This window comes from Lonchura striata, chromosome 2 (assembly GCF_046129695.1).
Source record: "Lonchura striata isolate bLonStr1 chromosome 2, bLonStr1.mat, whole genome shotgun sequence".
Taxonomy (NCBI): domain Eukaryota; kingdom Metazoa; phylum Chordata; class Aves; order Passeriformes; family Estrildidae; genus Lonchura; species Lonchura striata.
Genome location: NC_134604.1, coordinates 8,265,105 through 8,278,233, shown reverse-complemented (window position 1 = coordinate 8,278,233; position 13,129 = coordinate 8,265,105). Strand labels below are relative to the sequence as shown.

Sequence of the window (13,129 nt, the reverse complement as noted above, 5' to 3'; positions counted from 1 at the left end):
AAAGATAATATATATATTTAGATAGTTAATATCCTACCCCAATTAGGTACATTAGTTCTAAGTCCTTTGTGAGAAGAAAAAAAAAGAAAAAGTCCCATTGGGCACAATGTTTGGAGTCAATGTTTTTTGTTTCCTTTGACTGTCATAGGTGTAAAATCAAGTATATTATCTAAAAGTTATGCTATATGTATTATATATTAATTATAGTAATCTATAATTTCTTTGCTATTTTTTCCATTTGTCAGACACCTTTAGCAATGAATCCCAGCATTTCTTTTTCTGACTTAATGGTGTGAGAGAAGTGGCATTTCTCAGGGCAAACTGGCACTCTTGGAATTTTTTTTTTAATGTTTGAAAAATTCAGAATTTTGTTTGTGACTTTCATTCTAAAAATTATCAAAATTACATGCATCTTTTCAAATTACCTCCAGATTCTTTGAAGATCAAGGGTAGTACTTTAGTCATCTATGTCTTGGTCAGTGAAAGAAATTTGTTTTAAAAATAAAGAAGAGAAAGGAGTTGAAGTTCAGTTTACAAAAACAAAAGGTGAAAAACTATTGATTCAGGCAAAACGCTATTTTCATGATTTGAGTCTGTTAAATTTGACCTTTGCACTGTAGAATTTTTAAAACTTTATAGATTTTTTCAATATATATTCTTAATTTTTACTGGACAGAAGTCTAACTGTGCCTTAAAATCAAACAGAATACTCTTTGTCCCATTTGTTCATACCACCATGCTGTCATAGTATCTGCCTTTTGTAAATCTAGATAAGGAAAAATTTATGTTGAAAGCAGAGTAGATGATGGAATGCCTATTTTAGTAGGCATAGATAGAAGGAAGACAGCAGGCCAGAGATATTTTATAGCAGTTTGTTCCTATTACTCTTACCTTAAATAAGGGGTTCTTCTCATTCCCTGTCCAAGGGAAGAACTGTAATAGCATTTAGCATTTAACGTCTCAGTATCATAAAATTTTGTTTTAGTGTTTTTTCTCCTCCTATGAGCTCAGTTGTCTCTCTGAAAATTTGGTTTTGTTTTGCTTTAGGAACAAAAACTTTGATTCCCATTGTAGCTCTTCTTCTGATATCCCACAAAATACTGATTTCAGTGAGGTGTTTTGCCCTTATGAAAGACTTATACTTTATAATTTTGAACATAACTTGTAGGTTCTTATTCTGTGGACTTTGATCCCTATTCATAATTTATATATTAATGCCAAGTTTGCACAGCTATGAAGTAGAGAATGCTGGTGGGACCTCATTTCAGCATATTCAAAGTGGGTTTGACCAAAGTTCCTTGACGCAGATGAATTTGTATCAAGTATTCTTCATAACTGCTTTTCCCCCAAAAGATCTGATTTATTTTAGGGCAGAAGTACATGTTTCAGGTTATACTATGCTTTTTATTAAGAGTGACTTTCACTGTGAATGTGAATAGGGACATCAGGTTATGCAAAGTGGTAATGAAGGAAAATCTCCAACTGTGCTACAAGTTTTATATTGAATGGCTACCACTTGAGGGACTGAAATTTCCATTTAGTCCTTAGGCCACATAGCAAAAACAATACTGCTGCCTGATGGCATTAAAATATGTATTTCAAAGGCTAGAAATGTTATGCAAAAAGTAGTTTAAATCCAATATTTTTACTTGTGCATGGGTTTGCATGTGGAGATACCTGTGTATGCTAATAAAGAAAACTGATTAGAAGCATGTCATGTTTGGGTTTCATCTTCAGTGTGTCCGTGTGTGATGGTTTGAATCATGGGTCTCTTGTGGTTTGGTCTTGTATCCATGTAAGCAAATACCCAGAGATGACAAACATGCTGGGACCAGTGTTATTTAATGTTAAATTAAAATTAATTAAATTAATGGTAAAGAAAAAGGGATTGAGTTCACCTCACAGGTTTTGCAGATGACACCAATCTGAGGGGTGTGTGGTCTATTTCTAAATGGTTAAAATCAGTTTTTCAAAGAAAGGCACTTTATTATATTTGTAAATAAAATCCATACAAACATGGCTTGAACTCTAGAAGTCAAGCTGAATTTGCCGGGTTGAGGAGGAGGAAGGTTTTTAGTTTGTTTCTCCATTTGTTTTTGTTGTTTTTCTAATTCTTTTTTCTTCTTTGTGAAACATTGAACTTAACAAGGCTGACTAGAATTAAAATAATATTGGAATTATACAGTGCAGTGTTTCTATAGAGTCCTTTTCTCTGAAAGAGCTGTGATTTGGTTTTATTTTACAGGACTGGAAATAAACAATTTCAATAGATGTCAGTTTTGTGTGCTGTGATGCTCCACTCTGAGTGATGCCACGTTCAGCACTGAGTAGGACTGGCAGAGGAGAGAGGCTTCTCAGAATGAGGTAGGTTTCACTCTTTTCCACAAGGCATGATGAAGTTCTTCCTAGTCACTTTTCTGTTTAATATAAGTTAAGTCAGGCAGGTATTCCAAGTCTGACTTCACCTTGACTTGTCATTGGTTTTGGTGGCTTCCTCTGTGTTGGTATTTACCCAACAGAGTAATTAATGAGTCCAGGTGTTGTAGTGGGCTACAATGTTCCATGAGCTTTCATTTGTGTCACAGTTCTGTTCCAAAGCATTCTTGGGCTGTTGTGACTGTTACCTGTGACTACAGGTACACTCTGTAGTCCCTGTGCACGTGTCTTCAGAAAGAGCAGGTCTTAGTTAGCCTTCCACAGGCAAGGTTATTTCCTAACAGAGTGGTTGCAGGAGAGTGATTTGGGGAAGGTTTGCATATTGTTATTATTATTAGACATAATCTCTGGTCAAAGTGCAGTGCAATGAATAGGTACTGCCTAAAGGCCTTGGTTCTCTTTTGCTGTTTTCTCACTGGTGCTATAAGACATATTGAGGTGAGAGTTTGTTACTTAAACATGGGATTGGTAAATATGACACAAAACACGCAATAGACCCACAGCCATCTGGAATGGCAGCTGAGCCCTTGGCAGGATTCTGTAGGGTATGCAAAATGCATGAGTTGCCTATGCTTAGCAGTCCTGTCCTATATGTTAGATTTCTCTCTCAGAAAACTGTAAAAACTGGTTCAGTTTGGATTGTGATAGACTGTAATCCCAGATTCAGAGCTGATGTTGGAAATGAGGGGCACCAGGAGACCTGGAAGGAAAGAAGGGTTGAAACAAAGCAAGTAAAGCAACAACTAGGTGCCAAAGACCACCTTAGGTTGCGGGGTGGTGAAAAAAATTCTCTTTTAATTCATGCTTCTAAAGAAAGGCTTAATAGTTTCTTCTTGTTTGGTCTTATGGTTGTTTATTGTATTATTTAAAAGATTGTGTTTTTAGGCTGCTGCGGTTTGCTCAGCAGCTCAGGCAGAGGCAAATACACCTCTGACATCCTTTTTGTCTCCTGTTCTTTTCTCCCCCTGCCCAGGGCTGGTGTTATCTTTTATATGGTATATAATGTGTTACATGTTTATCGTTTTTCTCTAATACTTATTACTTATATTAATTGGTGTTTTTCTACTTTAATCTGTGAGTGTTGACATCACTAAGAACATGGATGTAAGGAAGAAGAAAGAGGGAGGACAGGGCAGGCCCAAATCCCTCCATCTTAAACTTCTGACCCCCATGTATAAAACTAAAACCCCCCTGTACAAGCATTAAAACCTCCCTGTACAGCACTAAATTTTTTTTCCCTCTACTTTATGACTACTTCTACTATAATATCTAAACATTTTTGACTTTGTGTTCTTCTGGCAAAGTTGGTAAATCATTCTATGGTTTAAACCTAAAATTACAGCTGTTTTAAGCTGTCTGCTAGGGTCTCAAATGCTTCTGACTTGGTCCTGGAACTTCTAAAAATGTCTGAGGGACATTTTGAGTTCTGACACTAGGAAGGTGTTGGAGAGTAAGGGGGAAGCTTAATTTATCTTATTTTCCATTGATTGCCTTTCCTACTTACACTCTTTGTGAGCTAGCAGTCTTCAAGTGAGCAACATCTTTTCTGAGTTACTCTGTTGTGCATTATTTCACAAAAAGAAATGTATTAATTGCTCTGTGCTGTGCTGCATCTCCTCATTGTGTACCAAGTGTAAGGGAAAATATTATGGTCAGTATCTGACATGTGGAACTAATTTGCTTCTGTTGGAGTTCAGGGAGAGGTCTTGGCTATTACAGTGGATGAAAACATTAGGAATTATAGGCACCTCACCTCATGATGCTTCATTTGTAGTTTACACTTGTGATGATATACTATAGATAAAATATGGGGACCATATCCTGGCCCCATTGAAATCAGCAGGAGTTTTTCTCTTAATTTCCACTAGGCCATGACCCTGGGAATCTCTGCTGGCTCCTGGTGAAAGATTTGTTCTATTCCTGCCCCTAACTAGACCTCCTCTGAGGACTTAGTTTTTAATATTGCTACCAAATCTGCTTCTTAGGTAATAATTCTCTCTTAGTGAAGTTTATTTTTTCTTCATTTGTGATGTCCTATGCTCAAAGTAAACATTTTCTATACCTATATTTTTCTGTCCTTAAATATGACCATATCATTATGGGTAATTATAGACTGAATCTCAGGAAATAGTATCTGATGAAGAGATAAAGGCCTTCAGAACAAGTTACCAAGGGATAGGGTGGCAATCCTACAGGTAAGGTATTATTATGCAAGAACTGCAGGAAACAAGTCTTAATTCTGAGACGAAGATTCGATCACTTAATAGCTCTTTAATTTCATCAGTTTCTATGTCTGGAAATTCTTTCATGAGCTTATGGTGGATTTTCCCTCTATTAACAGTTTGGATTTGATTAGTTTATCTTTTTCCACAAATGAAATTATGTACTTCAGTATTATTCTTGCTGTAGTAATAGACTCTTTCACACTTCCACAGCTGGAGCATTTGATGCCCACAGGTCATTTATGACTTACAAATCCTTTGACTAAAGGGCACCAGAATTCTTATTTTCTACATAATATTTTTTTTTCTATCAGCTGATCATTGAGGCTCTTTGCTCTAATATATTCCACTTATTGTATAGTGCAGGCATAAGAGTACATTAAAATTGTTGTCTGACATAAGAGGCTAAATTTTGATTGTCAAAAACATGGATGCTGTACCAAAGCTATTTCTGACTCTGAGACTTTTTTTAATGCAATTATTAATTTCTTCTGAAAAAGGGATAGATATGAAATGCTGAGTGTGCTCTTATCTTTTATCTTATTTATCTGTCTCAGTATCTCAGGTTCAACAGCTCCTATTGGAAGTTTCGATCTATTGGTGTATCTTGTTTTAGGAATTTTACAATTTTTTTTATTAGAAATTTCTTCCAGTTTGGGCTGGGTTTTATAAAGTTTATGCAGTGTATGTGTCCATAAACATCTGTATGCTCTGTTGGGGGTTTGAAGCTGAGTGGTAGAGATGTTAAAAATGTTCTCTTCTGCATCTTCTGGCCCAAGTGTCCATGTGAATATTCTGTTATGCTTTGTTACACAAAGTTATGCTGGGAAGGAAGGCCATGAAGATGCTAAGCCATTTTGTGCCTTATCCTATGGTCCTCATTTACCATTTTATGCTCCCTGCATTTTTGCATCATTCCTTAAAAACTGTGTAACAAACATATTTTTCATCTTGAATTCCTTTGCCTTTTCTCATAGGTAAGTATCCTGGCTCTGGCCAGTGTCTAAGATGGTTAACATTGCAGAGGGGATGGGGGTTAAATATTTTCACCAGGGAAGAATCATGATGTCTGTCTACCATGGGTGTTGCTGCATTTAATTCCCTGTGCTCTTCTTGGTGTCATTGTTTGTCACCTTCTGTGCAGAACTGTGAGAGATGTTTAGGGCACTCATGTTGAGTACATGTAGATTATGTAAGTAATGAACCAAAATACTGAGTCTTGCTTGCTCCTGTTTCTTTTGGATCAACTCACCGCATCAATATTAATATTTTGCTTTGTTAATTAACTTGCCACAGCAAACCACTTAGTCACCTGAAAGAGTACCAATAAGACCCTAGTGTTCTTCTCCTCACAGTTGTTCCAGATGCTCAAGTATTTGAAGTGTCCTGTAGGTATAGTCCTACACTAATTTGTAAAAAAAATCATAGTATAAGTAAAACCATTTTTTAATACAAGATTTCATAGTGATAAGAATGTTTGATGGAGGAAAATGATTCACTGCAATTTGTAACTTGGAGAACACAATCCATTTGACTCCTTTTTCTGTATAATACAAAGAGTTCATCTGTTGCACAATGTTCATTTTTAATTAAACATTTTATCATAGCACAGCCTTTTATTGACATGCCTCATAATAGAGCTGATAAGATCTTGACCTACTCTTCAATACAGCAATGTATAACTCAATACTCTGGCACACACTGTTCCCTTTGGAATTAAACCCATGCTTTTCTGATTTAATTTTAAAATTGTATGTACTTTTGGTCCCATTTATTTACTTTAACTATTTATACTCCTTTTGGCTTATACATTTTGGATGCAACCATTTCTTGGGCTATCACTCCTGTTTGCTCAAGGTTTTACCTAACTGGACCATTTTACTGAATCTTTTTCTCCTTTCTTCAATTTATTTTTAAAATTTTGCAATAAGAGGTGATTTATCACCTAATCTTGTCTCCTGCTATACAGTCTTGTCTCCTACTGTACCTTTTGTGTACCATTTTGATTAGGTGTGCTAACTTCAATCACAATTGCCTTAATCACAGGTTTATAGAATTTCTGCTACCACAGAAATTCCTTAAGATACTTCATGAGAAGAGATTCCTGAAGATGTCCCCAAAGATGAACAACGAAGCTGATCCCTCTCAGTAACCTTAACGTACCCTGTGCTATAAAGCTTCCCAGGATCATGTGTTTAGCCATACTCATTAGCACCCCTGTGGCTTGGCAGGATTTTGTCACCTCCAGAGGACCTGCACCAGGGGAGTGGGAACAAACCCCTTCAGTTGGTAGTGGCTGCTGTGCTGCTGCTGACACGGAGCAGATCTGGAGACAAGCTGGCCACAGAGCAGCATCCAGAGGGAATCACCTAAAGTACACTTCCAGGGTTTGCTCTTTCCTGCATATATGAGTTTTAGTATTCCTCTAGATGGGACAACCAGAACTCTCTAACATTTTGCTGCAGCAAATCACCCCTTCCAAGTTGAGCACCCACCATAATCACCTAAATTTCTGAGGACCATCAGGTGTTGCAAGACCCCACCTCTTGCTATATCACCTGTGACAGATGATAATGACTCAATTGCCTCATGCTTCTCTTTCATACTTAGCAGTGAGTTTTGCTGTTCATCCTTCTCATATTGCAGGCCTTCCACTGTTCACTATAAATGTGTATTGATTTGGGCTGATAAATTTGAGGTAATTTAATACCCATTTGAAATTATTTCATGTAATAAATTGCAGAAAATGCAGAACTGCCCTGTACTTGAGAAGACTTTTAAAGAGGGGGGAATATTCAACTGCTAAGGATGTTTTCTTACACTGTGGCAGAATTTTTAATCTTGCTTAGTCAGCATGGAAGTTAAAAATCACACAGGACCTATGACAGTAGGTATTTACCATGTGCCAAATGTGTATCTTTTACAGTTAAACCTTCCAACCTCTTTGGTCTTCAAAAAGCTCCAGATCTTCATAAATAAATAGGTATGTAATGAATTTAAATAAGTACTTACTATATCTCTGAACTAAACCTAGATTTCTGATTTTTTTTTTTTGGCACATTCTTTCTCTAAATCTATAAGAAAATATATTGCCATGCTATTGGAACAATAGAGGAGTGCGTGACTTGAAAGAGACAGTGCATTAAGCTTCTTTAATTGTTCTAAAAGGGTTTATGAAAAGGAGCAAGTTCATGGCCTGCTACACTGAGCTGAGTTGGAGAATTGTGAAAGCACAATCAAAGTGTGCCTGGGGTACCTAGGACTCTGTCAGCACAGATGCCACAAGCCATAGGTGCCTCTCTGTCTTGGTTGCCTCTTCCATCCATGCTGGATTGATTGGAGCATTGATTGGAGACAAGTCAGGGAAATGCCAGCAAGAGCTCCAGGACACTGTTGGCAGGGCAAACACAAGTGACACATTACAGGTACAGTGCCTCACCATCCCCAGCAGAGGAGGGGCAAAGACAACAGAGAGAATGAAAAAGCAATCAAACTGTTTGCTGCATCTATTCCTCAAAGCTCACTTGTTTAAACCAGACCTAAGTCATATCAGCATGAAGCTTCCAGTTGTATTAGAAATACTAGACATTGCCACTGAAATAAAGATACTGAATTTTGAACATATGGGGGAGTAGAGAGGCTCAATTTATGCATATTCTGCATAAATTCTGCATCTATCTTTTAGATGCAGTGGTGCTCATGAACTTGTTTGCTCTCCCTTGCTCTCCTACCCTGTGCATCCTGCAGCTGACATGAACAGGGAGAAGTAACACTGGTATTTTGCTTTCTCACTTTGTTTTGTTGGGTTTTCTCAGTTTATACCTCTGCAACTTCAGGCTGGCTCACAGTGCTTGAGCTCACAGAAGAAAATGTGCAAGCTAGGATGATGACTTCTGTGATCTGTGGCTTCTCCACAGATGCATTGGTATTGGTTTTTAACAGTTTTTAGCACAAGCAGTCTTCTAGGTATTTTCTAAAATTAATAAAATAATATCCTGGTTTTTAAACATACTTAAAACACATTAGAAAAAACAATCTGTTATATTTGCTGGTAAATGTTTGTGTACATGTTCCCTTGTTTGTGGAAGACTAAAAAGCACATGATTTCCCACCATCTCTTTACAGAAAGTAAAGTGAAATATTTATAGGCAAACAACCCCCCAACATCTGCTTCAAATGGCATCAATGTAAATTTTGATAGGTATTTTCAAATGTTCATTTTCATTAACACCATTTTAAATGGAAAAGTTATCTTGTTTTTAGTGACAGAACTCAAATAAATGTAGATGCTATTTCTCCAACAAGAAGTACTTTATATAGTTAAAAAAAATGAAACAACTTGCTTAGCTGTGGTTTTTTTATTCAAAGATACAGCCTGAACAGAGGGAAGGTGAAAGTGGGATTTAACTAGGTGTAATCTCATTTCAAAAGATGTGTTCAAACTTATGTCAATGGGTGTTTGGAATGCCCATCCTTGGCTGCACCCTGTACATTCCCTGTGCAGTTCAGGGTCTGGCACAGGCAGCAAAACCAGGGAAGGACAAATCCACAAAGGACCACAGTGGCAGAGATTGGGGTGACCTGAGCCACTGTGGCTTTGCTGATGGCAAATTACCAGCTTTCTAAAACTCGTGGAAATTCACACCCACTTGATGTAAAGTCTAATTGGCTTCTGTGTACACTCAAGACAGGAACAAAAGTGTTTTAGGAAGAGAGGAGTTAAGTAGCATTGTTGTTTCTGTGTATATTTTAGTGCTTTAGATTTTGTTGAAAGACAAAGTCTGTTGAATGTGTGCTTTGGTTACATTCAGCTCCTTAAGAAGGGATGTGTTTTGTTTATCAGTTTATTAGCTGACAAAATAGCATTCCAAGTAGTTTTAGAGAACATTATCGGAATATTACAAGGACATTATTTAAATGAGTGGATAAGTTTTGCTTTGTTGATGTTTTATTGGGGTTTACCCATTCTAAATCTCACTATTTTATAGAAAACAGTTTAATGATTCATGAAGTAACAAAATGAATTGCTTAGATACTGATCTCAAACTCTTGTAAAAATAAATCTATTTACCCTAATAATTTAATTCTAGTACATTATTCATATAAACATTTGAGTGTTTTCTTACATTAAAAAAAAAAATGAACCCATCCTTCTCAGTGTTTGGACTTTTTTAAGTTCACAGGTTGTCATGTAGGGAATACATACTGTACCTAGAGTATGTATATGTAAGGTAATGTAGGAAATAGGAAGATATTGCAGAAAGCTGTTGCTTTAGTGAAGACATTTAGTGAGAACTTGCAAGGTGTGAGTTAATTTGCTGAATTTTATTGTGAAAAATATAACATTTTTCATTATTCCCCATGCATGATTGATACCTTAATCTCATGGGAGAAAATAAGTGAGAAATTTAATACAGTCTTTTGTGGAGCCTGCATTTTAGTAGACCTGCCTTCTTTTTATAAGATGAGGTTAATTTCCTGATATTTTTGTTTCTTCACCTTTCCTCTTAGCTTTATTTTATGGCAAAAGCCTATTAGAACAGTCAAATTTGTTATTTCAAATTGGATAAAGTCAACAGATTTTAGCTCTGAGTTGTATATGATGCATAATTTTTATGTAACTTCCTGCTAGGATGTTCTCCTCCTCCCTGCACCCACACTGAATTGCAGTTTTGGTGTGGATTTAATGAAAGGACATTCTTCTGCTCTGCAGTTGCTTTTAGTTTTTGTATTTAGTGATGTTATATGGCAGCTTTCACTGCATTCATAAAATATGAGTGAGCATCAACAAACTATCCAAGAGAAAGGAGTTTTAAGGAAGTGTTTGAATGAGGAAAGGGTGACTGTACAAAAAAAAGAAAACGGAAGGGAAGTTCTCTCAGGTAAGAAAGGAAGAGGTCATTTGGGCAAGAAGGCCTGTAAATATCCTGTCACATGGGTAGACATTGTGTTGAAATTGTAAATTCCACATGGCATTTGGTGTACTCTGTGAATGTGCATGTGTTGGTGTAAGGAAGCTCATCCTGGGTTCCCTCTGCAGCTCTCCAGGGATTCACAGCCTGAAGTCACAGCCACACCCACCAGCCACCAGCCTGTGTGGGCAGAAAAACAGTTTTGTGCTCTAAGTGACCAGACAGGCATCGTGAATAACAAATAGTGATTGTTCCTATCGGTCAGTTAAAAATTGTGTCACAGGGTCAAATATGTTTGCATACACTGCTCAAGGATTTGTGGCTAATGAAGGAATTAATAACACTCGTGACCTATTTGCAGACACCTGGTGAACAGATTTAAGGGCTCTATCCATTGGCTGTATTTCCCAATTCCACCAGCCCTAAATAGAAATGTGCAAAATCTAGACTAGAACAAAATGAGTTTCATCGTGTGATAGCAATGTCCATCCTCAACACCTGCTGTGATATATCCTTTATTGGTAGGAATATTACAGATGATGGATTTTGGTTTTGTGATCCCATTCAGTCCAAACCAGGAGACTCCCAGGCCTACAGAACACTGAAATACCTGTATTATTTTTAAAACAGCTTTTAAGTGTGAGATACTGTCACAATAATTATATTATTTGATTAATAATATGCAGTAATGATTCAGACAAGCACTGTTCAGAGGTAGGCAAAGATCTAACCTGCTTTTCCAGGTGTTTGTGCTTACTGCAAGGATCAAGTTTTTTGGTGGTCAGGTAGAAAAGGAAGCCTTGGTGAGTGAAATGATGAGCAGGATTGGTCCCAGACACTCAGCTTCAGGCTTAAAACTTTCCCTGTTCCAGTGATTACTGCAAACAGAAATATCTTCCTACATGACTGTGAAGAGGAGGCCAGGGTTGGGAGCATGCAAAACACAGGACCACAAGATTTTAAATTTCATTGTATATTTAGTGCAGTTATTGTTTTTCTGAGGCTGATGTGGTTCTTTAAAGAACAAGTGAAAACTGCATCAATCTCTGTGTCATTGCATTTCACACAGATTTTACTTTAATACTCTCTTATATTTTGTACCTTCAAAAGAAAAAAAAAACAGTTTTGAGGAAGAGTAAAGGGAGTGTTTTTGTTAGAAAACAGCACGTAAACTTTATGACATCTAGTTTGTAAAATCTTTAGTGTCTCTCTTTTTTGTTCTGTAATTGATTACTAGCACCCCCTTTAACCCACTTTAAAGGGCAAGCAGGAAATTCATGTTTTCGTTCATCAGCCCATCCCTCTGAAAGGCGTTCAATATTAAACCAGTTTGCAAGGAGCAAAGGCAGAAGAAACAAGAGGCCCAGTTAGACCGTGGCAAGGTTAGGAGATGCATGTCTGGTGCCTGCAGCAAATATCGGCTCTGGTTCCTGTACAATTTTTGCATGGGGAGACCAAGTTAATTGGGGTATGGCTCTGTTCTTTCCTTTATGTGTGACCTTTTATTATCTCGGTGGCCCTGTAGTTCATGCAGTGTCATAAAGCTGTGGGAAAGTCTTGCAGCTGGTGTTATCAGCTGCTGGAAATTAACTCAAAAATTGAAATATTTGCGTTTCCTTTTGCCTGAAGGTGTCTGGGAGTTTTTAAATTGCTAGGAAGGTGCAATTATTGTAGTGGCGATTTTGCTGAGCATTGCTTGTTTATGTTTTTCCCTTCTTTCTCTCCTCTTCTTTCCCCCACTGCTTTTTAGTGCAAGCTGTGGGCTGGCAATCAGGTGTGGTGCCGGGGCAGGGGGGTTACTTTAGGAGGGGGGTTGCATGGCATAATTCCCACGAATGTAGGAGGAGGATGAAAAAGATAAAGAAATTTTGTTTTTCTGAGCTAGAGGATTCTCTGCATGACTTCCCCACTGATGGGATCATGTGCTTTCAGGCTGAGATTTTATTAACAATTCAAATGGAAATTGAGGGCACAGGAGGAGCAGATTCTCACATAAACTTGATCTGTCCATGAATGCAGTTCTCTGTTTGCCCTGACCCTGCATGGCTTAAGACACTGCCTGTGAGGCCTGAGTGCCAGACACAAAGACCGAAATGAAAAGCAAGCACATTCCAGTAGTCTGCACAAAGGCAATGGAGCAGTTTCCAGCCGTCTCCCCAGGGAGAGATCTTATCTCCTTGCAGCTAAACCCCTTCAGAGTGTTTATTTGTACTCTAGCACCCGAGGTTTATGAATTGATATGGATGCTGATTAAACTGTAAGTTTCCTCGGTGGGTCTTTTTGGGACACACGGAGGTGTTCCGCGTGTAATTCCTTTCCCAAATTCCTATCGATGTGTATCAAAAGGAGAGCAAGCACTGAGGGAAAGGGGAGTCCAGAAAGTACATTCGGTAATAGAGGTCATGCCCGGCCTCGGGAGAGCTCTGCAGAACTTCGTCTTGAGGACACATCACCTGGCTTTAGGCTGCCCCGAGGGGCTGCAGAGATGCACTGCCCTGTGCTCGGGATGACCTTCCTTGTGCTAGCGAGGCACAGGCAGGGCGTGAGGCCACATCTGGC

The 13,129-nt window shown here is 37.9% G+C and overlaps 1 long non-coding RNA gene across 1 annotated transcript in view; it reads left to right on the top strand.

The window, feature by feature from the left end:
- The window catches only part of LOC116184105 (uncharacterized), a 149,592-nt gene extending 147,208 nt beyond the window's left edge, over positions 1 to 2,384 (top strand). The window contains exon 5 of the long non-coding RNA XR_013342125.1: positions 2,246 to 2,384. This is a non-coding gene — a long non-coding RNA (uncharacterized LOC116184105). The remainder of the gene's footprint in view (positions 1 to 2,245) is intronic.
- The last annotated feature ends 10,745 nt before the right edge of the window (positions 2,385 to 13,129 follow it).